A 26,566-nucleotide genomic window follows, 5' to 3' on the forward strand; every position below is an offset into this window, starting at 1 on the left:
GATCTTATTAATTCTTTCAAAGAACCAGCTTCTAGTTTCATTGATCTGTTCTACTATTCTGGTTTGTATTTCATTGATTCCTGCTCTAACCTTTATTATTTATTTTCTTCTGCTTGGTTTAGGATTGATTTGCTCTTCTTTCTCCAGCTCCTTTAGGTGTAAGTTTATCTTGTGTATTTGAAACTTTTCTAATGTTTTGAGAAAGGCTTGGACTGCTATGTACTTCCCTGTTAGGACCACCTTTGCTGTATCTCAAAGATTTTGAAGTTTTGCTTTCATTTTCATTTATTTCCATGAATTTTTTTAATTCTTCTTTAATTTCCTCGTTGACCCATTCATTCTTGAGTAGGATGCTCTTTAACCTCCAAGTGTTTGAGTTCCTTCCTCAAATTTCTTCTTGTGATTGAGTCAAATTTCAAAGCATTGTGGTCTGAAAAAATGCAGGGAATAATCTCAATCTTTTGGTATCAGTTGAGACCTGATTTATGACCCAGTATGTCATCTATTCTGGAGAACGTTCCATGAGCACTTGAGAAGAATGGGTATCCTGTTACTTTGGGATGGAATGCTCTGTATATAACTACGAAGTCCATCTGGTCCAGTGAGTCATTCAAAGCCCTTGTTTCCTTATTGATTTTCTGCTTAGTGATCTGTCCATTGCTATGAGTGGGGTGTTGAAGTCTCCTACTATTATTGTATTATTATCAATGTGTTTCTTTAATTTGGTTATTAATTGGTTTATATAATTGGCTGCTCCCAAGTTAGGAGCATAAATATTTATAATTGTTAGGTCTTCTTGTTGGATAGACCATTTAAGTATGATATAGTGTCCCTCTTCATCCCTTACTACAGTCTTTGGTTTAAAATCTAATTTGTCTGATATGAGGATAGGTACCCCTGCTTTCTTTTGATGTCTGTTAGCATGATAAATATTTCTCCACCCCCTCACTTTCAATCTGGAGTTGTCTTTAGGTCTAAAATTAGTCTCTTGTAGACAGCATAGGGATGAGTCTTGCTTTTTTAACCAATCTGATACCCTATGTCTTTTGATTGGAGAATTTAGCCCATTTACATTCAAGTAACTATTGAAAGATATAAATTAGTTCCATTGTATTACCTATAAAGCCCCTGTTTCTGTATATTGTCTGTGTTTCTTTCTGGTCCATGTTACTTTTGGGCTCTCTCTTTGCTTATAGGATCCCCTTTAATATTTCTTGCAGGGCTGGTTTAGTGATCACAGATTCTTTTATTTTCTCTTTGTCCTGGAAGCTCTTTATCTCTCTTTCTATTCTGAATGACAACCTTGCTGGATAAAGTATTCTTGGCTGTATATTTTTCTCATTAATACCCTGAATATATCATGCCAGCCCTTTCTGGCCTGCCAGGTCCTTGTGGATAGGTCTGCTGCTGACCTAATGTTACTACTCCTGTAGGTTAAGAACCTCTTGTCTTGAGCTGCTTTCATGATTTTCTCTTTATTTAACTGAGATGTAGTCTAAATTGGATGCTCTAACAGCTAGGGTAAATGAGTCAGAAGAGAGAGTAAGTGACACAGAAGACAAGTTGATAAGGAAGAAAACTGAGCAAAAGAGAATGAAACAATGAGTGGACCATGAGGGGAGGCTGTGAGAAATCAGCAATACCATAAAGTGAAACAATATCAGAATTATTGGGGTCCCTGAGGAAGAAGAAAGAGAGAGAGAGGAACAGAAAGTATATTTGAGCAAATCATAGCTGAGAACGTACCTAATCTGGGGAAGGAAACAGACGTTCAAGTCCAAGAGGTAGAGAGGACCCTTTTCTTTTTTTTTTTTTTTAAGATTTTATTTATTTATTTGAGAGACAGAATGAGAGAGAGAGCACATGAGAGGGGAGAGGGTCAGAGGGAGAAGCAGACTCCCTGCTGAGCAGGGAGCCCGATGTGGGACTCGATCCCGGGACTCCAGGATCATGACCTGAGCTGAAGGCAGTCGCTCAACCAACTGAGCCACCCAGGCGCCCCGAGAGGACCCTTTTCAAGATCAGTAAAAATAGATCAACATTCTGACATATAATAGTGAAACTTGCAAATTTTAGAAATAAAGAGAAAATCATAAAGAAAACGAAGTCTTTATAAAAGTATCTGAAGTTGTTCTCAACTTGCTCTCAAATCTTTGAGAGCAGGAATTAGATTTTAAAATACAGATGAATCATAAAGAAGTTGTGGTCCATATATACAATGGAATATTACTCAGCCATCAGAAAGGATGAATACCCACCATTTGCATTGATATGGATGGAATTAGAGGGGATTATGCTAAGTGAAATAAGTCAAACAGAAAAAGACAATTATCATATGATTTCACTCATATGTGGAATGTAAGGAATAGCATGGAGGACCACAGTAGAAGGGAGGGAAAACTGAATGGGAAGAAATCAGAAAGAGACAAACCATGAGAGACTCTGGACTCTGGGAACCAAACTGAAGGTTACACAGGGTTAGGGGATGGGGGGATGGGGTAGCCAGGTGATGGGTATTAAGGAAGGCATGTATTGTGATGAGCACTGGGTGTTATATGCAACTAATGAATCTTTGAACACTACATCAAAAACTAATGTTGTACTATATGCTGGCTAATTGAACACAAAAAAATAATAATACAAATAAAATATACTTGAATCTTTAACAACACATGCCATTTCTGGCACATACTAAGTACTCATTTTTTTTTTTTTAATGCAGTTAGTGGATAAATAGATGAGTGGCTATAGAACTTGTTTAGGGATTTGGTCATCGTAATACTGTCCAGAAATTTTAGTGTTAGAGACACAATTTACACTGGAGGTTTGGGCAAATTAATAGACATATATTCACATTACATTTATAGCTAAAAGATGTTACAAATTCATAAAATAACCATGACTCAAAACCACACTAAGGGAAGTTTCAATAATAAGAAAGTGGCTGAGTGCATCCATACTATTGATCTGTTAAGAAGAATTTGGTATAACTTTTCCATGATGTGTTAAATGAAAGATGCAAGTTTCAATCCTGACAGTATGGAATGATTACAATTTTATTAAAATACATAATCATATATATTGATGTACATATATCCATATATATGTTTACTAAGCTTGTTTACTAAGACTGTGTGTGCATGTGCATTTGTGTGTGTGAGCATGTGTGTGTGTGCATTGTGTGTGTGTGTTATATGCATATGAATGTCTTTATCTGAAGGGTATACTTAACTGTGACTATTTGGGGGTTAGATTTATGTATGGCTTTTATTTTCTTATTTTGGTCATTTTCTATTTGTTTATAGTGAATTGGATTATTTTATGAAATAAGGAAAAACACACCAAAAAGACAGTATCAGGGCTAGCATAATAGAACCAATAATTCTGCTTTGTTGACTGTGGGGAAATAAAAACTGCCCTTTTATTTATGGAAGCAAAGGTCTTCTCTAGGTCTTAAGGGATGAGGTAAAATTCAAACTTCTAAGCCTGGCATTGAAAAGGCCCCACAGTCTGGTCTCAATATAGCATTTTGACCTTAAATCCCATATCTCTCATAAATCTCATTCTATAAAACTGTTTTGCTCATATCCTTAGAATGCACTTTGCAGGGTCCTGCTCCTACAAATATCCTCACATCAAATTTTATTACCTGGAATGACTTTCCACTTCCTCCATACATTTTGTAGACCTATATTCTATTGCTATTTGAATTCTTCCTCTTCTTAAATGCGATTGCTTCCCTGAGATCTGGTATTGAGTTCCAATCCAACTTGTGGAAGCTAAAGAGATTTTATTGAACTCACATTTTCACAAGTATCCTTGGGATAGATGATGGAATGTTTTAAACCAAGCTCTAAGATTAAAATTTTCCCAAAGTTTCCATATTAGTCATGCCCCACTTCAATGTCCCACACACATGCATGCAGAGAAAACATGTCTGTAATATCAGCACAATGCAACAAATATTAAAAAACATTACAAAGAGCAAAAGGAAGAAGTAGATCTTTATATTATTTTACTTTAGGGATCCAATTATTTCTAGTACCATTTTTTTAAACTAGTGCAGGCTATTAACATATTGTGATTTAAAGCTTCTCCCAGTTAGCCCAATGAAGTTCTCCAAAAAGAGCCAACTTTTCCAACGCTCAAAGTAAGCAATATAGATGAAAGATCACAAACAAGAGTACTGGAGTAGGACCACGTTCAGAGTTTGGAACTTGGCTCCCTGCCGAGTAGCTGTGTGACTTTGAGCAAATTAACTAACTTCTCTGAATCTCTGTTTCCTCATTTGTAAAGTAGGGGTGATAATAATACTGACTGCTTGAAGTTATGAAAAGTTATCATACAGTATATATAAAGGGGCTGTCAGCAATAAATTCCGTTTTCTTACGTTTCCAGGAACGATGGTCTAACTTCCAACTACCATCACCTGCTGTGCCTCTTCTGATGGTTTACCTGGCTACTGAGCCTTTTTTCTGCCTAAAAGCAGGCAGGCTGCATGTTTCTTTCTTCAACAGCAAACTTCAACTGTGACTGTTGGGAGATGACGTTTAAATGCCCCATTGCTCTCTCCCTTGTTTAGGATAATCCTAAAGTTCATTATTTGTATTATCGTCCAGGTGTGCCAGGGAAATTAGGCCACAGAGAGGTAATTTGCTGAAAACATACCTTTTATATATATATATTTTTCTCTTTCTTTGTCTCAATTTTCCATTCCCATAGATATATTTCCTAGGATGATCTCCCAAATATACTACTTGCACTCAAATCCTTGCCTTGGGGTCTGCTTCTAAAGGAACAAAAACTAAAAAACAGAGGTTATGTGTTATGGATGGAGTGTTTGTGTGCCCCAGAATTCATATGTTGAAATCCTAACCACCAATATGATCATATTTGGAGGCGGGCATTTGGAGGTAAGTAGGTCAAGTAGGTGGATGCCTCATGAATGGGATTAGTGCCCACATAAGAGAGACCACAGCGAGCTCGCTCACCCTTGTCCACCAGGTGAGGATGCTCAAGGGAAGATGATCACTTATGAACCAGGAATGGGCTTTCATCAGACACATATTTTGCCAGCACCTTGATGTTGGACCTTCCAGAACTATGAGAAATAAATTTCTGTTCTTTGAGCCACCTAATCTGGGATAAGTTGTTAGAGCAGCCAAACTGACTGAGACAGTATGGCATATAATAAGTATACAGCAAATATTAGGTTGTCTGATTACTGCTTCTACACTATTTATACTAATAATTCATAGTGTATTTTTCACAGTGATTCAACATCCATACCTCAAAAGAAGGTAAGTCTGGAAGTTTAGCAAACATTACATAGAAAATGGGAAAAAGTAAAAGCTTACATTTCTAATTAACCATGACATAGTCATCACTGAAGCATCAAAACTTCCCTGAAGTAAAGTGGTATGGCCCTAAAAGTTACATAAAGAAAAGAAATACCCAGGGCACATGGTACACACCAAACCAGTTTGCCTTCATAAACTTTTTCAGTGGTTCTCAGCTCATTGTCACTTGATTTATGAATGTGTTTTCAAAAACACTTCTTAGCTTACTGACCGTTATCTGCTGAAATACCTTCTGCCATTATAAGCCAAATGAGGTTAAGGGTCAGGGAATTGTTTTCTATGAAGGAAAATTATTCCTGGTACTTGTGAGGTCAATGGAACTGTGCAATGTTGAAAAAAAAAAAAAGACTCTGTGGCCAGGGTACCAGTATGAATTTCCACTTAGCATTTCTGCACTGTAAAACCTTGATGAAGTTACAACATTTTATGTAATTCCAGTCTGCCTTCTGTAAAATTGGAAATTACATAAATTTTTGTGAGCATTGGGATTAGAGAAGCGTGTATGAAATGATTTGACATCATAAGCGTTCCGTAAATGATGAGACCATTTTCTTATGTTGGTGTTTTACTTTGACCTATTTAATTTCACTTCATAAAAGTTATAAGATGACACATCTATTTATTAGTGTATGCATTGTCTGTGCCCTCCTGGCTAGAGTGGTAACTCTATGAGAGCACATGTTGTTGTATGTACTGCTATATTCCCATTTAAACTGGTACCTGGAATAGAGTAGATGGTCAGTTACTGTATGTTGAATAAATAAATGTCACTATTTTTTGTAAGTTGATGGCTCTTTTTGAATGCTCACTCTACACCGACATGTATGTGTACAATTTGAAGATATCATTGTGTTTTATCTAACCATGACCTTGTGTCACGAAAAGTCAGAGGATTTCAGGTCTCTTGGGAATGAATGAGCATCAAAATGACTCGTCTTCTGATTAATTGTGAAGTGTAAAGCTCATTAACAACATAACTTGGTTCAAAACCAGTCCCTTGATTTAAATGTATGTTTCTCCTATTCCGCCAACCATATTTCAATCAGTAACAGTATACTTAAGAACTAAGATGTGCATCACCCACTAGCATTTTGTGTATTTGAGAATCAGCTTGGTATAACTCTCAGGGTAACTCCCTCTTTCTCACTTCCCTGTTTTCTCTCCTTTACTTCGATCAGTATTTGCCTTGTTTATTTTTATCCTTTTGCACATCTCCTAACTTTTTCAGTGCTATCTTAAGTGACAAGTTTTCATTTTTATGAAAAATCTTTTGTTCAGCTGAACAGAATGATCTTGATAAATACCCTCTCAGCAAAACTAATAGTTTATTATAGCATGCCTGAAATTAATATTCAAAATCATGCATATCCCGTGTGCAAACACAAATTAAGTTATTTATGATCATGATTGTGTTTACATGGTTCAGGCATAGATAGTAAACAGAAGGAACTGTAGTTTCTCTCTATCACCCTGGCCAACACATGGAGACACATCTTTGTGATTTGAAAATCAGAATTTTTATTTTTAGAACAGATATCTGAAAAGTGTGTTCTCTTCTAATAAAAGTATTTCCATTCTAAAAGCACCATTCACTTATAAATATTCTACATTTCTTCCTTTAAAGTTGCCATTTTTTTTTTTTACAACATGGAAATCTCATTTCCATGAGAAAAAAGACAGCTGTGTTCTTAAAATAGAACAGAAACATAACTGCTTTAAAAGTGGGTCCTGACACGTTAATTCAAATTCTTTTCATCTTTAGTTGTTAGACATTCAGTGAAAAGCTGTGATGGGCTATGGAAAATGTCAGGATAACTAAAACTATATTTTATTACTTATGCTCACTATTTTCTTAAAAATTAAAAAAAAAAGCAAAACAGTGAAACAATTGTCTTTACTTGTTATTTTTTTCCCTTATCTTTCTTCTAATTTATATTCCTACAAAAGAATCTTCACACCAGTTGAGATTTTCATCCTTTTTCACAGTCTTGAATAGGACCATCTTAACCAAGAACACTTGAAATATTGAATTTCCAAGGTTAGATTTATTATAGATTGAAACAGGACATTCTAATTAAAATGAAGACTTTTCAAAGCGATCATCAATATTTCTCAGGTGATCCATTTCTTGCTGCCCTTATCTCCCTTTTCTACTACATATTTTATGGATGCTTTAAAGCAGTAGCTCAAATTAATATATTTCTGCACCCATACTTGGCGATGCTAATCATTCTTTAACAGTAAATAATTTTGGAATGTTAGAAATGACACAGAGAACTTTGAATAAAACTCATTAACCTTGCAAAAGGGGAAACTGAAGCCCAGAGAGGGAAAATGGATTTTCATGTGGCACCTCCAACTTTCGTAATTTTGGAGATCTAATGATATTGAGTGTGATGATGATGATGAGGAGGAGGAGGATAATGATGCTATGCCCACATGAGTGTGATCCAAGATAATCAATGAAGAATGCCCAAGTGAATTACTTTATTGGTTTGTATATGTATCCACCTAGGATCCGTGTAATGGACAATACATATGGGAGAAAATAATGCAAGGTATAATTTTGTTGCTTTTGTTGGTAGTTATTCAAGGATTATTATTAGAAACCAAGATATTTCCAAGTAGTTTTGAGGAATAAATTCTTGTACTGAAAATATGTCAATCAAGAAAGTCATGAGTTCAAATAAACAAAAACAAACTGCCCAAAACTGTATGATAAGTATGTAGCAGATTAAGAGTCTCCCAGGATCTTAAAACTGTGGGAACAGTGTTAAACTGACTGCTTGCTCTCTTTTGAGAGCCAAAACTATTTACTTTTGTTCCTATGTTGCTTTTTTAAAAAATATAAAACTAAAATATAGATTTTTCCCCCGATTTCAACAGTTTTTCCATTAATGTCCTTTTTCTGTTTGAGAATTTATTTTTATTTATTTATTTGAGGCAGAAAGAGAAAGCGAGGGGCAAAGAGAAGGGCAGAGGGAGAGGAAGAGAGAGAATCTTAAGCAAGCTCCATGCCCAGTGTGGAGCCTGACCCGGGGCTCGATCTCAGGACTCTGAGATCATCACCTGAGCTGAATCAAGACTCGGACGCTTAACCGACTGAGCCATTCTGATGCCCCTCTATTTGAGGATTTAATACAGGATCTTAATGGGATTTAGTTCTTGTATCTTCTGAACTTCCTCTACCTGTGACAGTTCCTCTGTCTTTCATGACCTTGAGACATTTTGAAGAGCACTGGTCAGTTATTTTGTAAAATGTGCCTCAACATGGGTTTGCCTGAAGTTTTCTCATGAGTAAGTTGAGAATTTTTGGGAATGTTACCATAGATAGTATTTATCTTTCTCAAAAACTAGTTTTCAAACATTAAATAACAATACATATAGGTAACATCATTAACAATTTTAGCAGTACGTCATTTCTTGCATCTGCCATTTAAAGATTTTTCAAATCATTCTCTTCTCTGAGTACCTCATAGGTTATCTCTCTCAGTTGCTTGCAGAATTAGTCCCAATTACATACGAGGAAACTGAAGCCCAAGAAGATGGTAGGATGCAGAGTCAGGTCACTAATTAGCAGAAGATGCATGCCTTAAATTTTTGTCTTCAGAGGCTTAGCGACAGATTTCCCATCCAAGTTCACCGTGAAAAGTTAGGAGCCTCATGACCTCAGGGTGTCCTAAAAAGATTCACATGAACTCCACCTTTCTTTTCACTTCTAGTTATAAGGAGCTAATTATACATGTCACTGTTCAGTTTCATATGTAAGATTCATGAAGAATGTTCTCTCAGAAATTCACCATCAGTACATTGGACTTCCATCTTCTCTCTTCCTCTGCTCCTGGAGTAATTCCATCTCTGCATGGCCATGAGGGAAATAAGCACTTCTTACTTCTAATTGGAGTGAGATATGCCACCTCTCAGAGTTGAGGATTCTTGGTGTGCCTTCGAAATCAATCTGACTCCTGGATAATGATTTGGCTCTGCAAAAACCAGTGCCTTGGAACCCTGTTGAGGTGCTGTCATCAAAACAGAAAAAAAAAAATCAAATTTTACTCTGAATGGAGTCTTAATAACAGTTGGAAGCTTCAGCCTTCTGCCTATAATTTATTTACAAAGAATCTTTTTGAAGGGAACTATCCTGGAGAATTCTGTGTGGCTTTGATGTTTGCAAAAGTAACCCTGTAAAGATAGAAAGATGATAGATAGAAAAATAGACAGATATAAAATAAGACAGATTAAAACAAATCTTGTGTCTAATAACTCATATGTGAGCTTTTGATTCTTACATTTTTCCTATGATCAGACCCTCACCTTGACCCTAGTAATGGTTTTAATAATTTATGACCAGTGTCTTAGCTTAGTTCTTCCATAAACATCCTTAGAGAATGTTTTTGTAAAAGTAGATTTTTCTTTTTTTTTTTTTGGTGAGTAGTCTTGGAGATCAAGATGAAAGAAACAGAAAACAGCTGTTAATGAGTGAGTTATGGATTGAATAGCTTACCCCCAAAATTCATAATGCAAAGTCCTACCCCTAACATGACCATATTTGAAGATAGGGCCTTTAAGGATGTAACTAAGGTTAAATAAGGTTGTAAGGGTAGGGCCCTAATCCGATAGGACTGGCATCATTATAATAGGAGGAAGAGACATCAAAGATCTCTCTCTCAATCTGTGCATGCACAGAGAAAATGTCATGTAAGGACACAGCAAGAAGGTGGCCATCTGCAAGCCAGGGGGAGAGATCCTGCCAGAAACCAACCCTGCTGGCACCTTGATCTTGGACTTCTTGTCTCCAGAACTAGGAGAAAACAAATGACTATTTTCAAGCCACCACATCTGTGACATTTTCTTATGTCAGACTAAGGTGACTATAAAGGATTAATCTTTAATCCAGATATCACAGTGCGCCAATGAAATGTAATTTTGCTGGAAAACTTCACAAATTGGTGTATCTAAGAATTATTTTTTTCCCCCCAAGGGATAAAGAAGCTGGAATATCTGCACATCAACTCATAACAGGCATTGGCTAATGACTGCTTCTATCGGTAATCAATTTCTCCAAATGTTCATCTAGATGCAGATTGGCTTCCTGCAATTTAGGGGAAAAAATGGAGGTCTCAGGAGCACATGCATATACTGTCAGTTGTAAGCAATCATGAGCATAGTGAAAGGGACAGTGATAGAAGTAGGGCTCTAGAAGTGTCTACTACATCTGAAAAATATGCCCAATTCATTCTGGAATAGCTCTAGCTTCTTAGTTTTCCTTACAAGGAAAGTGATGCCAGGATCTGGAATGTGTTTGTGTATATATGTATATGGGATGGGATGGGATGGGATGGGATGGGATGGGATGGGATGGGATGGGATGGGATGGGATGGGATGGGGTGGGATGGGGTAGGATGTGTGTGTATTATTATAATTAATAGCCCTTATCAGGCTAGCTATTAGGCCCACCAGTGCACATTATCTCCAGTCCCAGGGAACCTCCCTTCTTGGCAAGTCCATGCAGTGGATCGCAAAAGCACATAAGTGTGCTCTGTCAGTATTATAAGAAATCAATCATGCTCTTCTTTCCCAGACTTGGTCCTATTGGTCAGAGTTTTGGCTGAGGTCTGATGCCTTTGAAGTTGCATATATGTACTCCTAGGCAGTTTCAGGGGAATTTGATCTATTCAGTTTAACATCTACTTCTTCATCAGCATCTTGCTTCCTTCCCTTGACTGAAACACAGTGATTTGTCATTAGGACATGTGTTCTGTAACCAAATCACACCTAAGTTACTGCAAAAGCCCTTAATATAAACTTTATCAAAATAAGGACATTTTCTTTTTTTTAATTTTAAACTTATTTTTTACATCTTAGCTGTAGGGTAAAAAAAAATCACACAATATAATATAGTACATATAAATACTGATAATATAATAAATATAATATGTGAATATTATAAGTCTCCACTTATAGTAGCAACAAAGAGTTGTGTATATTCTATGTAAATAAATATTTAGGTGTCTCTTAAGGACACACAAAATAGTTCAGCAGAATAGAAAGGCAAACTGCTTTTGAATATAAGGACACAGCATCCTAAAGATGTTAATTCTCATTTAAAAATTACGCATTTTTGTGCCCTGATAGGCATACTATCAAGATTTTGTAGGAATGGAATAAATCTCTTCCTTAGTTCAAATGGAAAAATTAAACAACTGTGAATAGTCAGGAAAAATATTTAAGGTGTAATGAGGGAGTATCTAGTAATTACAACCTATCATAAAGCTACAGAAATAATAGTGTATTGCTGTTACATGAATAGACACCGATCAATGAAATAGCAGAAGAAGTTCAGGCACAGATCTAATACTTATGAAAATTTACTATGTAAGAATAGTGTCATTTCAAATCAGTGGTGAAAGGATAGATTATTCGAAAATTGTTGTTCAGACAACTGGGTAGCCACCTGAAAAGTTTTTAAATTGGATTCTTTCCTTCACACCTCACAAAAAGATTTAAATTACATAAAAAAAAGAAGCCATAAATGTTCTAAAGAGTATTATATTAAAAAAAGTGTTTGACGTGGCAAAAATTTCTTTTTTTTTTTTTTAAGATTTTATTTATTCATTTGAGAGAGAGAGAATGAGAGACAGAGAGCATGAGAGGGAGGAGGGTCAGAGGGAGAAGCAGACTCCCCGCCGAGCAGGGAGCCCGATGCGGGACTCGATCCCGGGACTCCAGGATCATGACCTGAGCCGAAGGCAGTCGCTTAACCAACTGAGCCACCCAGGCGCCCCGTGGCAAAAATTTCTAACATAAATCTTAAAAGTTGTAAGAGAAAAAACTATGAATTAAATTATACATAAACTAAAACAGAAAATTATGCATCACATACAAAAAACATAAAATATTGAAACTCAAATGACAAACTGAGAAAAGAAAGAACATACAGTCACTCCTGCAGAGTTGAGTTAAATTACAGACCAATTTCTTTAATATGTAATAAGCACTCACAAAGAAATGACAAGATCAACACCCAGTAGAAAAAATAGGCAAAAAATACAAATAGTGCCCAGAAAAACACAAGTGGTTTCTAAACATGTGGAAAGATTTTCATCCCGACTCATAAGGAGAACACTGCTGACCTAATTTTCACGATCAGGTTGGTAATACTGAAATGTTTGTCATTAATGGTGTTGAGAGTGGGTAGGAACACTTGCTGATGGCACTCTGAGTAGTGAAAATGGCTCTAGAAAACTAATCAAAATCCTAAATGCTGATGACTTTCCTCTGAACACCTGTATGCCAGGAATGTACCCTGTAGATATCTGCATACCTGTAAAAGCAACAAAGTGGATGGAGAAACATTTTTTTTTTTTCAATTGGGAGCTAGTTAAATAAAATATGACACACATGTGTGACGTAATAGAACACAGCTTTAAGATAAGGTGGCAACTTTTTTTTAAAGTTCAGGTAAGAAAAATTCTCTGTAATTTTTCTCAAGTAAGAAAAACAAAGACGAGGGGCACCTGGGTGGCTCAGTTGGCTAAGGGTCTGACTCTTCATTTCAGCTCCCATCCTGATCTCAGGTTCCTGAAGTAAGCCCCATGGGGACTCTGCTCAGTGGGGAGTTGATTTGAGATTCTCTCCCTCTCCCGTTGCCCCTCCCCCAGCTTGTGCTTGCTCTCTCTCTCTCTTGTTTCTCAAATGGATAAATAAATCTTAAAAGAAAGGAAGGAAGGACGGAAGGAAGGAAGAAGAAAAAGAAGAAAGAAAAGAAAGAAAGAAAGAAAGAAAGAAAGAAAGAAAGAAAGAAAGAAAAAGAAAGAAAGAAAAAAGAAAGGAAGAGTGAGCAAAGACCAGTTAGAGTAAAAATACTACCATTTATGCAAATAACACATTAAGCCTGTATTTGCTTGTGGGTTCCCTGAAAATAAGAATGAGCGAGAGATATACTTTTTAATACATAAATTTAATATATACCTTGTACCCGTATTACCAGTTCAAATATTTAAAAAGTAACAGTTTTGGTCATGCTGGTCTCTATTACATTTTTGTTTGCTATTAAATTACTTTCTGTTCTGTTTTTATTTTGTACCTTTTTATACTTTCTCTCCCTTTTTACTCTTTCTTTTTTTATGTTTTCTATTTTTAGCTTCTTGAATTTACCAGTTTATGTGGTTATCCTGCCGTTTTAAATTTTGTTTTTCCTTTTAGATTAAGTTGCCTTTTTCCTTAGGCACATTCTCTAGAAGTTACTTCAATGAGAATCTGAGAAGTTACTGAGTTTTAGCATTTTACAAATTTTTTACATTCACGGATCCTTCTTAGAGTGTTTGATATATATTTTTTTAACTGGAAGGCTATTTGGGCACCTGCCCTATGTTCCGTTTTTTTCTTTTTTTCTTTTCATGTTTTTACTACAGTGTACCATTTAAAAAATTAATATGAATAGTTTAAGCATAAACAATAATAAAATACCAGTTTAATTAATTCCATCATTTACATCATCCAGATTCAATAATTATCAAGGTTTTGAAATATTTTTCTGATTTATTCTTTTTCTCTTTCCTTAGATTTGAAAAACTAAAATTCAAATCTCACATTCTATCCTCTATACTCAGGATGTATCTTTAAAAAGCACAGCCTTTTCTTACATAACCTGAGTGCCAAAAGCCACATCTAACAAAACTAGTTCTTAAAATTCTCTGATATATATTCCACATTAATATTTTTTCCAATTGTCTGAAAAAAATACTTCATAAAGTCTTTTTGTGGTCTAGCAAGGTATAGGTACTGCATTTGATTCAAGCTGTCTATATTCCTATTGAATGCATTGTTTTTGTAAGCTCTAGGTGTATATGGGAGGGTATTAGAATTAAACTATTTGGTTTTTTGTTTTGTTTTGTTTTCCCCCAGTATTTTGTGGGTTTTTTGGGTTTTTTTGTTTGTTTTTATTAACATATAATGTATTATTTGTTTCAGGGGTACCGGTCTTGATTCATCAGTCTTAAACAATTCACAGCACTCACATAGCACATACCCTCCCCAACGTCCATCACCCAGCCACCCCATCCCTCCCACCCCCCTCCACTCCAGCAACCCTCAATTTGTTTCCTGAGATTGAGTCTCTTATGATTTGTCTCTGTGGCTTCGTCTTGTTTCATTTTTCAGAGCACTTAATTCATTTATTTTAGTTTCTGTAAGAGGTATTTGAGTTAAAACTGCATCTGTCTGTTTTTTAGTTGTTCCACAAGCTTGTATTTCTTTATTTAAATATGTCTATTTTTAGATTCAGTGATTTTGCTATTCCACTTCTTTCCTACATGTATTAGTGTGCTTTCCATTTTCCTTTAATAATTACCTGAAAAATTACTACATGCATCTCCGACTTATTAAAGTTTAATAAAAATACCACTTTGCAAGAAATACAAAAAATTTAGAATACATGAACTTCATGAACCCCCCAAATTATATGTGCATCTGCATTTTAATCCTACAGAGAGATTTGGAAGATCACAATTGTTTTTATTATCATAAATTTACTGTGAGGTCCTCCCTGTTCCTTTAGATGTGCCCACGTGCTTCGTCTTACTTTGTACTGAGTATCTTCCTGCATCTCCTTCCCCTTAAGATAATTTTGACTCTGAACCTTTTGGCTTTTTGTTTGTTTGTTTGTTTAGGCCTGATGGCAAACCAATTCTTTTAGTGCCTGTTTGCCTGAAAATATTTTCATTTCATCTTTATTTATTTTAAGATATTTTCCTTGAATATAGACTTTCAGGTTAGCAGCTATTTATTACCAGCAAATTATATATAACATTTCATTGTTCTCTGCTTTTTTTTTTTGTCTCTGAAGAGTGGTTGGTTCCCTGTCAGAGGTAATGTGTCTTTTTTTTTAAAGCAATTTTACTATGATATGGTTAAGTGGAGATTTCTTGTTCTTGTTGTATTTATTTTGTTTCAATATTCTGTTCAGTTATTTTGCTACTGCCTCAGGAATCTGAAATAATTCTGATGTTGTTCATCAATTTTAGAAAATTCAGGGCAGAGATTCCTTAATGTTGCTTCTTTCCCTTCTGTCTTGCTCCTCCTGGAAGATCATATCAGCTACCTTAGAAACCCTCGCCCTCCATTCTATGTATCTTTTATGATCTTTCCTGTATTTATTTTTGTCTCCACAATTTACTCTAAATATTTTCTTTTGTCTTGTTTTCCACCCTCTGCTATATATTTAACCTTCAACTATGTCTAATTTCTATCTAACCTTCATCTAATATGTTAGGAAACTATTGCTTTGAGTTTGTGATTTAACTTCTCAGACTATCTTGTGGGTATATATACAGTCTTTTGAATGTTTTTCTCCCGTCTCTTCATATTATTGTTTCTAAAGGGTGTACTTGGTATATAGATATTTTAGAGATAATCTGAGGCCCAACATGTGGCTACCTTCCTCCAGAGAAGGTTTGCCTTTTTTATGACAGCTGACTGCAGGCTTAGGAAGTCCAGTATTAACACAATCTAACTTGGAGATGGCATAATTCACAGTTGGGCTTCACTTGTGTGTGAGCTGCTCTGCGTATCACAGTTAATCCTGGGACGCAGCCTCTCTGGGTCCAAAACCACAGCTCAGAGTATCCCAGTCTCTCTCTGCCTTCTCTGTGGTCCTATCAGGCTATCAAAATTTCTGCCTGGCTTCTCAGTATTTCAACTGCTTTTTATGGAATTCACCTGTTGCCATTAGGGTGTAAGAAGCTATAAAATCCAGTTTCACATTTAAGTTTGCTCTTCCTCATAAGTTCACCTCCCTCCTGGTTTCCTTTCTGATGCTTTCAAGCAGATTTTCAGAAATATCCAATCTTTCTTGGTTGTTCACAATTGGTTGGTCCCAGTCAGCTCTGACCCAATTATAGGAAGCTGATGCTTTTCATGTGTTTGCAAAATTGACTATGGTGAGTATTAAAAGTACAGAATTTTTATTTGATTTGATAGATTTTTTTAAAGTGACACAACCATTTCATCATGTAGATATTTACAGCTTATAACAATTGTAATTCTTTGCACTTTTGATTAAAACATTTAGAATATCATTTGAATTACCAAATAAATATACCCTCATGGGAATTTTTATCTGGCTTTGAATTAAAGAATTGATCATTATATCATTGATACTTCTGTTTTCATTTGAAAGGGAAGAGGGAAATCAGAAGTTTCAAGAACATCCAAATATCAAATCTAGTGTTTAAACAAAACCAGGCAAATACTTGAAGAAATACCAACATCCTTTTTTTTTTTTTTTTTTTTTTTTTAATGAGTCTCACAGTGCTGGAAATACTGGGTGCTTATATGTGAAGGAATCTGCAAGTCAAGAGATTATATGTGGTTATCTGGTTATGTTTTGTTTGTAGATGTTCTTGTTTTCCAAATAAGAAAACATTATTTTCTTATTTTGTTTGAGAAGGAAGACTGAAATCAGAATACAGGATACAGAGCAGAAGAGCAGATGAAAGATATTTCACGTTTTTAAAAAATATTTTTATTTTATTTATTTGAGAGAAAGAGAGAGCACAAGTGGGGGGAAGGGCAGAGGGAGAGGGAGAAGCTGACTCCCCATTGAGCAGGGAGCCAGACACTGGGCTCTATCCCAGGACCCCGAGATCATGATCTGAGCCAAAGTCAGACACTTTACTAACTGAGCCACCCAGGTGCCCCAAGATATTTCACATTTAGAAACAAGTTAGAAAGACTACAGCAGTGGAAACAAGAAATGATTTGATTAATATGCTGTATATATACATTTTTTTCCCCATTGGGTTTTAGCAGTCTACTATATGAAACTGGTTAGTGTGTGATGCAAGGATATATTTCAAAATGTTTGAATCTCTATTCATGCATCATGACCTATTTATTTGTTAAAAATTAGCATTTTGCTTATTTAGTCACATGTTAGAGAGTTTTACCCTAAACCTCTTGAAATGGGGAAATGGTTGTAATTTTTAATTCAGTATATTCCTATCACAATTCCATTTCAACACTTGTTTTTAAAAGAAATGTCATCTATTATTGTAAAATGCATTTTGGCTCTATAAGGGTCTTCATGGGACCTTGCAATTTACTACTGTCTAGAATAAAATTAGCAAGGAGCACTTAATGGTGAGTGCTTTTAACTTAAACTGCATATTGAATCTATACTGTGTTCACACAGGAATAGGGAGAAAATAAGTTGCTCTCAATCCAGAACATGGAAAGCATTTTCAGGAATAAATAAATTTGGCAAAGAGTTGATGGACATGGCCTAGAAAAAGATCAAATCAAAAAATTTTCCTAAAATGACCATAATTTTAAAAATGCAGTAAGACAATTGGGGAAATTATCTTTAGAATAACATAAATATCAGCTCTTGCCATTTTCATGAACGGGGCTTTCTCTAAAGCCAGTTTTGCAAGATGCAAAAAATATGTCTCCACTTCAAGAAAACCTGTGCTTTGGTGAGCGCTGTGAATTGTGTAAGACTGTTGAATCACAGACCTGTACCTCTGAAACAAATAATACATTATATGTTAAAAAAAAAAAAAGAAGATAGCAGGAAGGAAAAAATGAAGGGGGGAATCAGAGGGGGAGATGAACCATGAGAAACTATGGACTCTAAGAAACAAACTGAGGGTTCTGGGGGGGGGGATGGGTTAGTCCGGTGATGGGTATTAAAGAGGGCACGTACTGAATGGAGCACTGGGTGTTATATGCAAACAATGAATCATGGATCACTACATCAAAAACTAATGATGTATGGTGATTAACATAACATAATAAAATAAAAAAATTTAAAAAAATTAAAAAAATCCAAAAAAAAAAAAAAAGAAAGAAAACCTGAGCAAAAATTTTCAAGAAAGAGAACATCTTGTCTGGAAAGGCCTTGAAAGATCACCCCATGTGGTTTCTATTGTGTCTACCGACGAAAAAGAGGTTTGTTTTGATATTTTAATATCTCAAATCAAATGTTATAGGAGACCCAGTGATTCCCTGGTTCTAACCCCTTCTTCTCACCACAATCAAAATTAAACAAACATTTATTAAATATCTATGGTTTATATCGAACTCTTTATTGGGGTGTGGGAGGAAACGCTGACAACTATCTAGCTTACTGGTAGTAGTTTCATAAAAGAGGTAGATAAATATAGTTTAATCTGTTCTATATTAGAAATTTGTGAAAGCATCAAACCATCTGCAGTGGTCAAAGAAGACTCCAAATTCATTGTATTGAGCTGAGTCTTAATTAACAACAGTAATAACCAATGCTCATCAGTTCTTGAGTTCTTATACTGGGAGTTAAACATATTACATCCCTCAATGTCTTCCAACACCACTTTCATTAGTCCCATTTTACAGACCAGAGAATGGAACATAGAAACGATGAGTAAGTCCCCCAAGGTGATGTGATTAGTGAATATCAAAGATTGTTTTGTCTCCAAAAGCATCTTTTTTTTTTCCTTTACTAATTATGAATTAAAGTTTGCCAAGATAAATTGTATTAAAGGGAGCAACTCCTGGAGTCATCTGAATTATCTCTTTTTGTGAATTCTTGTAAGGTCAGACTTTTCAGGATTGAGATGCAATCAGTCTGTGCGGGAAAGAACTGAAGGTAGTTTCCAGCCAATAGTCAATGAAGAATTTGATCTTTCACTCCACTAGCCCATGAGAAACTTGCCTTAGTCTTACAGCCCATGAAGAAATGATGCTCCCAAAAGTCATGTAAGTTCAGAAGCAGATCCTTCCCCATTCATACCTTCAGATGAAACCCTACCCCTGAACAACATCTTAATTACAGTCTTATGAAAGACTCTTAAGCAGAAGACTTAGGTAAGCCGTGTCCATTTTCCTGACCCACAAACGCTGTGAGATATTTATTATTTATTATTGTATTATTTGTTTTAAGCCACTGTTTGTGTTAATTCATTGCACAGCAGTAGATAACTAGTCCATTGCCTATATACTATGTGCACAACTTTATTTTCTGTAGGTAGTTTCTTCTGTGGATATAATGCTTAGGGTAGAGAGACACATCAATAGGGCTTTCCTTCCTCTTGCCTGTACTTTCTCAAGGTAAGAAAGAAAACCCAGGATAGCAGGCTAATTTTGACAAGCTACTGAGATGATGACTTTTTGCCTATTTTTCTAGGTCTCTGAATATTCATTTCAGATTTGCCAAACTCTGTGCCACTTTAAGACACCCTGACTAATCCAAATTCAAAGATTGTTATAGCAAAAATGTGTGGACTTTGGAGCCAAATGTGTCAGTTTGAGTCTTCTCTCTACCATTTACTTGCTGATTCTCAGTTTCTTTATTTGACAAATAACTACAACAGTATAGTCTCTTAAGGGAATTAAAAATAATGTATGTTTATATAATCATATATATTCCTCTTGCCATATAGTGAATTCTCAATCAGTATTACCTATTATTAGTTTGTTGCATTAAGGCTACATTTCAATTGATCTTCTATTCCTATACTCTTCAAATCTCATTTCTGCTTTCCTGGATGAGATTTCAGCCAGAGATTACAAGTGGGTAATTTATTCACCAAGTCTTTTGAGCATTCACTATATGCCAAGAGTTTTCTTTCTTCCTTCTTAAAATATAATCATTAAAAGCCTATGACACTGAGACATTTTTTTTATTGTTAATAACTTCGTTTCTTAGAGGAAGAACTTGGGAACTTAATATTGTCAGTAGCATGGAAAGGATTAGAATCCTTATCCTGCCTCAGAGTAGAATGTTCTTTGGACTAGCCCACATCTGCAACTATTTGCCATTAGTTTGGGACCTTTTAAGGTATATACTGAAAAATGCATTGTGGCAGGCAGGCTTCTAAATGAACTCCAAGATTCTTTCCCCCTGGTATATAGTTTTGAATATTTCCTTGAGAGGGGGTTGGTCTGTGAATATGATTAATGTCCCTCCTATGATTAGTTATTTTACATGGCAAAGGTAAAGATGCTTTGCAGATGTGATTAAGGCTGCTAAAGAGTTAATTTTAATTTAACCAAAAGGGCTGATCTCTTGGGTGAACCTGACCTAAGAAGATGAGCCCTGTAAAGGAAGATCAAGCAGTCAGAGGTAGGAAAAGTTAGATTTGAAGCAACATAGATTATCCCTCCTGGTTTTAAAGATTAAAACTGTCATATTTTGGAGAGGACTATATGGCAGGGAAAAGCAATTGGCTTCAGGAAGCTGAGGGCCTCAGTAATGCAGTCAAAAGGAACTGAATTTTGACAATAATCAAGCTTGAAAGACCCCCAGCCAATACTCTGATTTCAACCTGGTGAGACTGAGTGGAGGACATGCTCTGGGCATGTATTAGCATGGAATCTTGACTATGGAAACAATGAAATAATATATTTGTGTTGTTTTAAGCTGCACACTTTGTGGTAAACTTTATGGAGCAATGGAAAACTAATGTACACAAAATGAGAAAAATACGTATTTTCCTAGAATAATGCCTTATGTTATAAATGTTTCTTTCTTTAATAACTTTAGTCATTAAACTTGTTCACTACCCAACCCCAAATGTTTCTTGTCATCTAACTCCAATTCTGCCAAGTCCATCCGAACCAAACCAAGTAACAAGCATTTGTTCCATCCAGTTCAATTTATGTCCTTGTTTGGGGCTGACCCAGTTAAAAACTGGTCAGCAATTAACGGGTAATTTGCCTGACTCATCATTCTTGAGTGTTCATTTCTGAAAAGAGGCTTTGTCAAAACATCAATCTTTGTATTCTGCTGTGCCTATAATCTGGTGGCTTTCCAGTTCTTGCTGAATAAGGAGCTAAATACCCATTTCTATTTTTGCTCCTAATTAAATGTGCATGACATAGTGGAGTTGAGAAGAGCAGAGCTTACTAGTGCTCTTGTTTCCTTTATGGCATGTGCTGTAAACCAGAAGTAGAGTGAAACCAGCTTCATTTTAAATACTAACAATATATCCTAGGAATCAAGCAAGGCAACATTTACATAATTGGATTTTATTTCACATGTGATCTTCATGGCCAAAAGAGAAGTAGCAGACACTGTGGGAAAAGAACCTTGTAGCTTCAAGAGTAAGAAAGCTTAAGGGGAATAAGTTATACTTCTTATAAGACATTTGACCTTGGAAAAATCATTTAATCCATCTGAGCTTCAAGCTCTTCATCTGTACTTTATAACTCCCTTTGCTTTTTCTCTTCATATCAGAGCTCCCCTAAATTAATTGTGTCTCTATTCTCCATGAGATCCCTCTCACCATCCCATTCTCTACATCTCTACTACTTTCTAATTTCTTCTGGCCAAAATAATTTCATTGGGATTATTCAAAGAGCCTCACTGTCTCCACTTTCTATCTTTCCAATTTATCCTTTTCAGTGAAGCCAGAAATCTCTCTCCTACATACACTTACATAGGTGTTGAATCTCCCTTCCTCAAAATCCTTCATTGTTCTCCAAGTTCCTCATTTTCTATGGGGGTAACTGGTACAATCTTCTAGCATCTCACACAAGGAGAAGGATGGCGTAGTGTCTGTGCCAGACCTAAATCCAATGCAACCTACATTCAAGCTAAAGAAGACTACTTATAATTTCAAAGTAGTTCCCCTCTCCATGCCTGCTTTCATTCTATTTTCCTTCCCCTCCATCCACTGAAATCCACTCATCCCTCCAAGATCTAGCCAGGATGAGTTACCTTAGGCAAGCCTTCTTCCACACATGGCAGGTGAAATAAATGCTTCATGGCACTTGACCAATACAACTACCATGACGCTACTGGGATTGGTTTTAAATCCAGCTGACTCCCATGCTGAATTGGGAGATCCACGGAAGGAAATCATTTATTTTATTATTCTATTATTTTTTCACTGAACTCAGTAAAGTGCATTAACGAATATTAGTTGAATGAATGAGTGGATGTAGTAATAATAACAATAAATAACTTTTACAGATAATTACCACCTGTTGCTGTGCTAAGAGCTTCAAATGGATTAAAACATTTGATTCTTACAAGAGCCCTTCATGGCAGATATTATTATGTTCTCCATATTTAGATAGTTAAACCTAAGTATACTAAAGTAAGTATTTCCTCTAAGGTCAAACGGCTAGTAAGAAAAATGGGTTGAGTGAATACCAGAAGGTTTGCTACAGATCTAAAATGACTTTATTTTCTTTCATCACCAAAAGGCAGGTATTACAAGCATTGTAATATTTGTGTGTTTTAGTGCATTGTAATTCTCAAAGGAGATCATCCTACATAGTAATTCTCATTGCACAGCATTTTAAATACCAAAATGTTAGGATATTTGGGGTAGATCAGTAGCTATTGGAAGATGTTTTGAAAGAGAGGGAGTCTAAATACATGACACAAATTCATTTCCTTGTATTTTAAGATTTGACAGTCCCAAAATAGGGGCTTCTAAAATTATAGTCTTTTGGGCTTTCATTATAACTTACTACATTTATTATAAATTCTCTCAACATAAAACACAGTAATATTTAATGAATTCATGCACATTACATTCTTGCAAGACTTACTGATTTAGGAGAGTTGAAAGACAGGTATAAATTATACCATCTAGTGTTTCAGATCAGGTAAAATTGTCTAAAAATTAAATATTTCAAATTCAACAAATTGTGTATGCAGTCATTGAAGATGTTCAATGTCCTTAACCATTTTTTGTCGTCCTATATATTTTATATGATGAAGTTTCTTAACATTTGTCAATGAGCCTTGCACATTTGGATTGCTTCTGTGACTCAATGAGCCTGCCACCCTTCATCTTTTTGGATTCCTCATGCTCAAAAGATAACTAGGAGCGCAGACCACTGAAATGGAAGGAAGGAACCAGACACACATGTGCATGAGCCACATCTACTCTCTTGCCTCCAAAGTACCATATTTTTAACCAGATGAGCTAAGTTGTCATGGTTGTTTTTCGTTCTTAGCAGTCCCTGAAAAATTTGGCATCTGAAATTGCTTCCCTGAGGGTACCTATTTTAGAAATTATGTTCTTCCTTTTTTGTTTCCTCGAAAGAAAAGAAGAACAAGAGGAAACTAAAAAACAAAATGGGAGAGGGAGGTGAAGTGGGTGGTAGAGAAGTTTCTGATCCAGTGCAGTCTTAAGTGTAATTAATAAATTGTTTTTTATTTTATTATTATTATTATATTTTTATTATATTATATATTTATAATAGCATATTTTATTTCTCTTCTATTGGCCTTTGTGTTATTGTTGCCATACCTATGTCATAAACAGCACATTTACTATTATTTTTAAAACAGTCAATAGAATTTCAAAGATATTTAAATAATTAGGAATATCTTATGTATTTATCCGATGCATTTACCATTTCCAGTGTTCTTTATTCCCTTGAATAGATCCATTTTACCATCTGGTAATATTTTCCTCTGCCTGAGGACTTATTTTAATTTTTTTTGTAGACTTCTGTTGATAAACTCTTGGAGACTTTGAATGGGGAAAAATACATTATTCTGCCTTCCTTTTCTCTTCTTTCAAGATTTTATTTAAATTGAAGTTAGTTCACATATAATGTAGTATTAATTTCAGAGGTAGAATTTAGTGATTCATCAGTTGCATATAACACCCAGTGGGCATTACAACAAATGCCCTCCTTAATGCCCATCACTCACTTACCCCATCCCCCACCTACCTCTTTTAATTGACCCTCAGTTTGTTTTCTATAATTAAGAGTCTCTTATGGTTTGCCTCTCTCTCTGCTTTTATCTTATTTTATTTTTCCTTCCCTTCTCCTATGTTCTGTTTCTTAAGTTCCACATATGAGTGAAATCATATGGTATTTGTCTTTCTCTGACTGACTTATTTCACTTAGCTTAATCCCTCTAGTTTCATCCATGTCATTGTAAATGGCAACATTTCATTCATATATATATATATGACAGACATCTGGGCTCTTTCCATATTTTGCCTATTGTGGACATCACTGCTATAAACATTGGGGTGCATGTACCCCTTCATATCATTATGTTTGTATCCTTTGCATAAATACCTAGCAGTGCAACTGTTGGGTCACAGGGTAGTTCTATTTTTAACTTTTTGAGGACCCTCCATACTGTTTCCCAGAGTGGCTGCACCAATTTGCATTCCCACCAACAGCATGAGAGGGTTCCCTTTTTTCCACATCCTCACCAACATCTCTTGTTTCCTGAGTTGTTAATTTTAGCCATTCTGACAGGTGTGAGGTGGTGTCTCATTGTAGTTTTGATTTTGCATTTCCCTGTGCTGAGTGATGTTGAGCATTTTTCACGTGTCTGTTGGCCATTTGTATGACAAGAAGTTGCTTTTTAAAAAAATATTTTATTTTTCTTTAAGAGGGGAAAAAACTGAAGTTGAAGGAAGATGCTATTAAAGTTAGGACAATCTTTCCCTACATTCTGGAACAGCGCCAGAATGGGCACAGATATAGGAAGTTAACTCTATTAAACTGTTAAACTACTAAAATGCTGTGTCTAACTCTGTGTGGAGGGGAGTGAGCTGGTGAGATAAGTCTTGGTATGTGTGATGATTTTCTCAAAAACTCATTCTCCAGCCACTTTTTGTTCATGAATCATTCAAGCGTTCCTGAGATCCTGGAGCCCTGATAAGATTGGGAGGCGGGCTATGTGAATTTCCTTTTCCTGTAGCATTGAATCTCTCTCACCATGATTCATGCCATTGCACATAGTTCTTCAGAGAAGTGGAAGGGTGGAGGTCTACAAACAATCCCTGGGGATGGAAAGGGGAGCTGACCCCCGCTGAAGAAAAGTCGGGAGGTGGGACAGAAACATAATAATGAAGCTTCAAAGTGCATCAGAAAAACAGGATGAGAAGGATTTGGCAGCTGAGGGAGCAGTGTGGGCTCCCTGTGTGGTTGCCAAATAGCACCAGTTTTTTTTAGAAGAGGAAGCTGCAGGAGGAATATTGCTGGGGAGACATAAGGGCCAGATTATGGGACCCTTCGAATACCAAGCTCTGCATAAAAACTGATCTGTAGCCCCAGCAACACACTAAAAGTCATTTAATGCCCACCGTGCATTTCACAGGATGATTTACAAAAGTGTTCCTAACAAAAGGGAAAGATGACATTTTCTTTAGTTATCTTGACATGAATAAACAGCCATTCCCTCCTTGAAGGTAGAATTCGTCACAGGCACACAAAGGGCAGGATTCAACATTCTGTCTTTAAAAACAACTCAAGCTACCTTCTTTTGGAACGTATACAAAGCTTCTGCCCAGGAATATATGATCATTTTTAAGGCTTTTAACTTTGGCAGAAAAGTGGAACGATTCACAGTGCTAAAACACCTCAGCTAGCACAAACATTTGATTTTGCCCAACGTTTACCTAAAAAGCACAAAGTGTAAATATAGTTCCCTAAATGACACTTTAAGGGCAAATAATAACAGTCACTTTTTCTTTTCAATCAGATTCTAAAGGAATAACAAACCCAAAGAGATCGGTTAACCCAATGTAAAAATGATAGTGAAATTACATGAACCCCAAAAGACATTTGCTTGCATACTCTAGTTAGAGTAAGTTACACTTTCTCTAGCCCATGCTTTCCATTTTGGAAAATGCAATTGTGAGAAAATGTACCTGAACTGAGCAAAGTTACTGTACTTCCCACAACTCTATCGAGAATTTCTATTTCTGGAGCAAAAATATGATTTCTTTCCCACATAACAGCTATTCCTATAGACTAGGAGTTATTTATACTTACCTCTACTCAACAGACTCATGGGACTGCTAAACACCACTCCCTCTGGAATTTGTACTAGTTGGTGCCCACTGCATGCTGAATGCTCCCAGGCAATCTGCCGATGGACTTTTCACGCCAGCACTTGAGATGTAACCCTACCAAGAGCCAAGAGCTTTTATTTCTGAACTTGTTGATATAAGTGTGCTTGTTGTTGCAATTATGTAATTTAATTATTAAGCAGTGGGCAATATCATGCAAAAATAGTGTTAAATTATTTGGAAAGCCTAACAAAAGATAAGCTTCTATGAGTAAAGAGTAAATTATCTGTGGGTGAAATAGCTTTAAAATAGAGGAATCTCTCTAAGCTCTTGCTCCTCTTAAAGAAAACAAACTGATGATTGAGTAGATATGTGGCTGGATAAAAGAAATGGAGCAAAACCCCTTAGTTCTCTATACGCAGTCCTTGGCACTTGCCCTCTCC

This window comes from Neomonachus schauinslandi, chromosome 2 (genome assembly GCF_002201575.2).
Source record: "Neomonachus schauinslandi chromosome 2, ASM220157v2, whole genome shotgun sequence".
Lineage (NCBI taxonomy): Eukaryota > Metazoa > Chordata > Mammalia > Carnivora > Phocidae > Neomonachus > Neomonachus schauinslandi.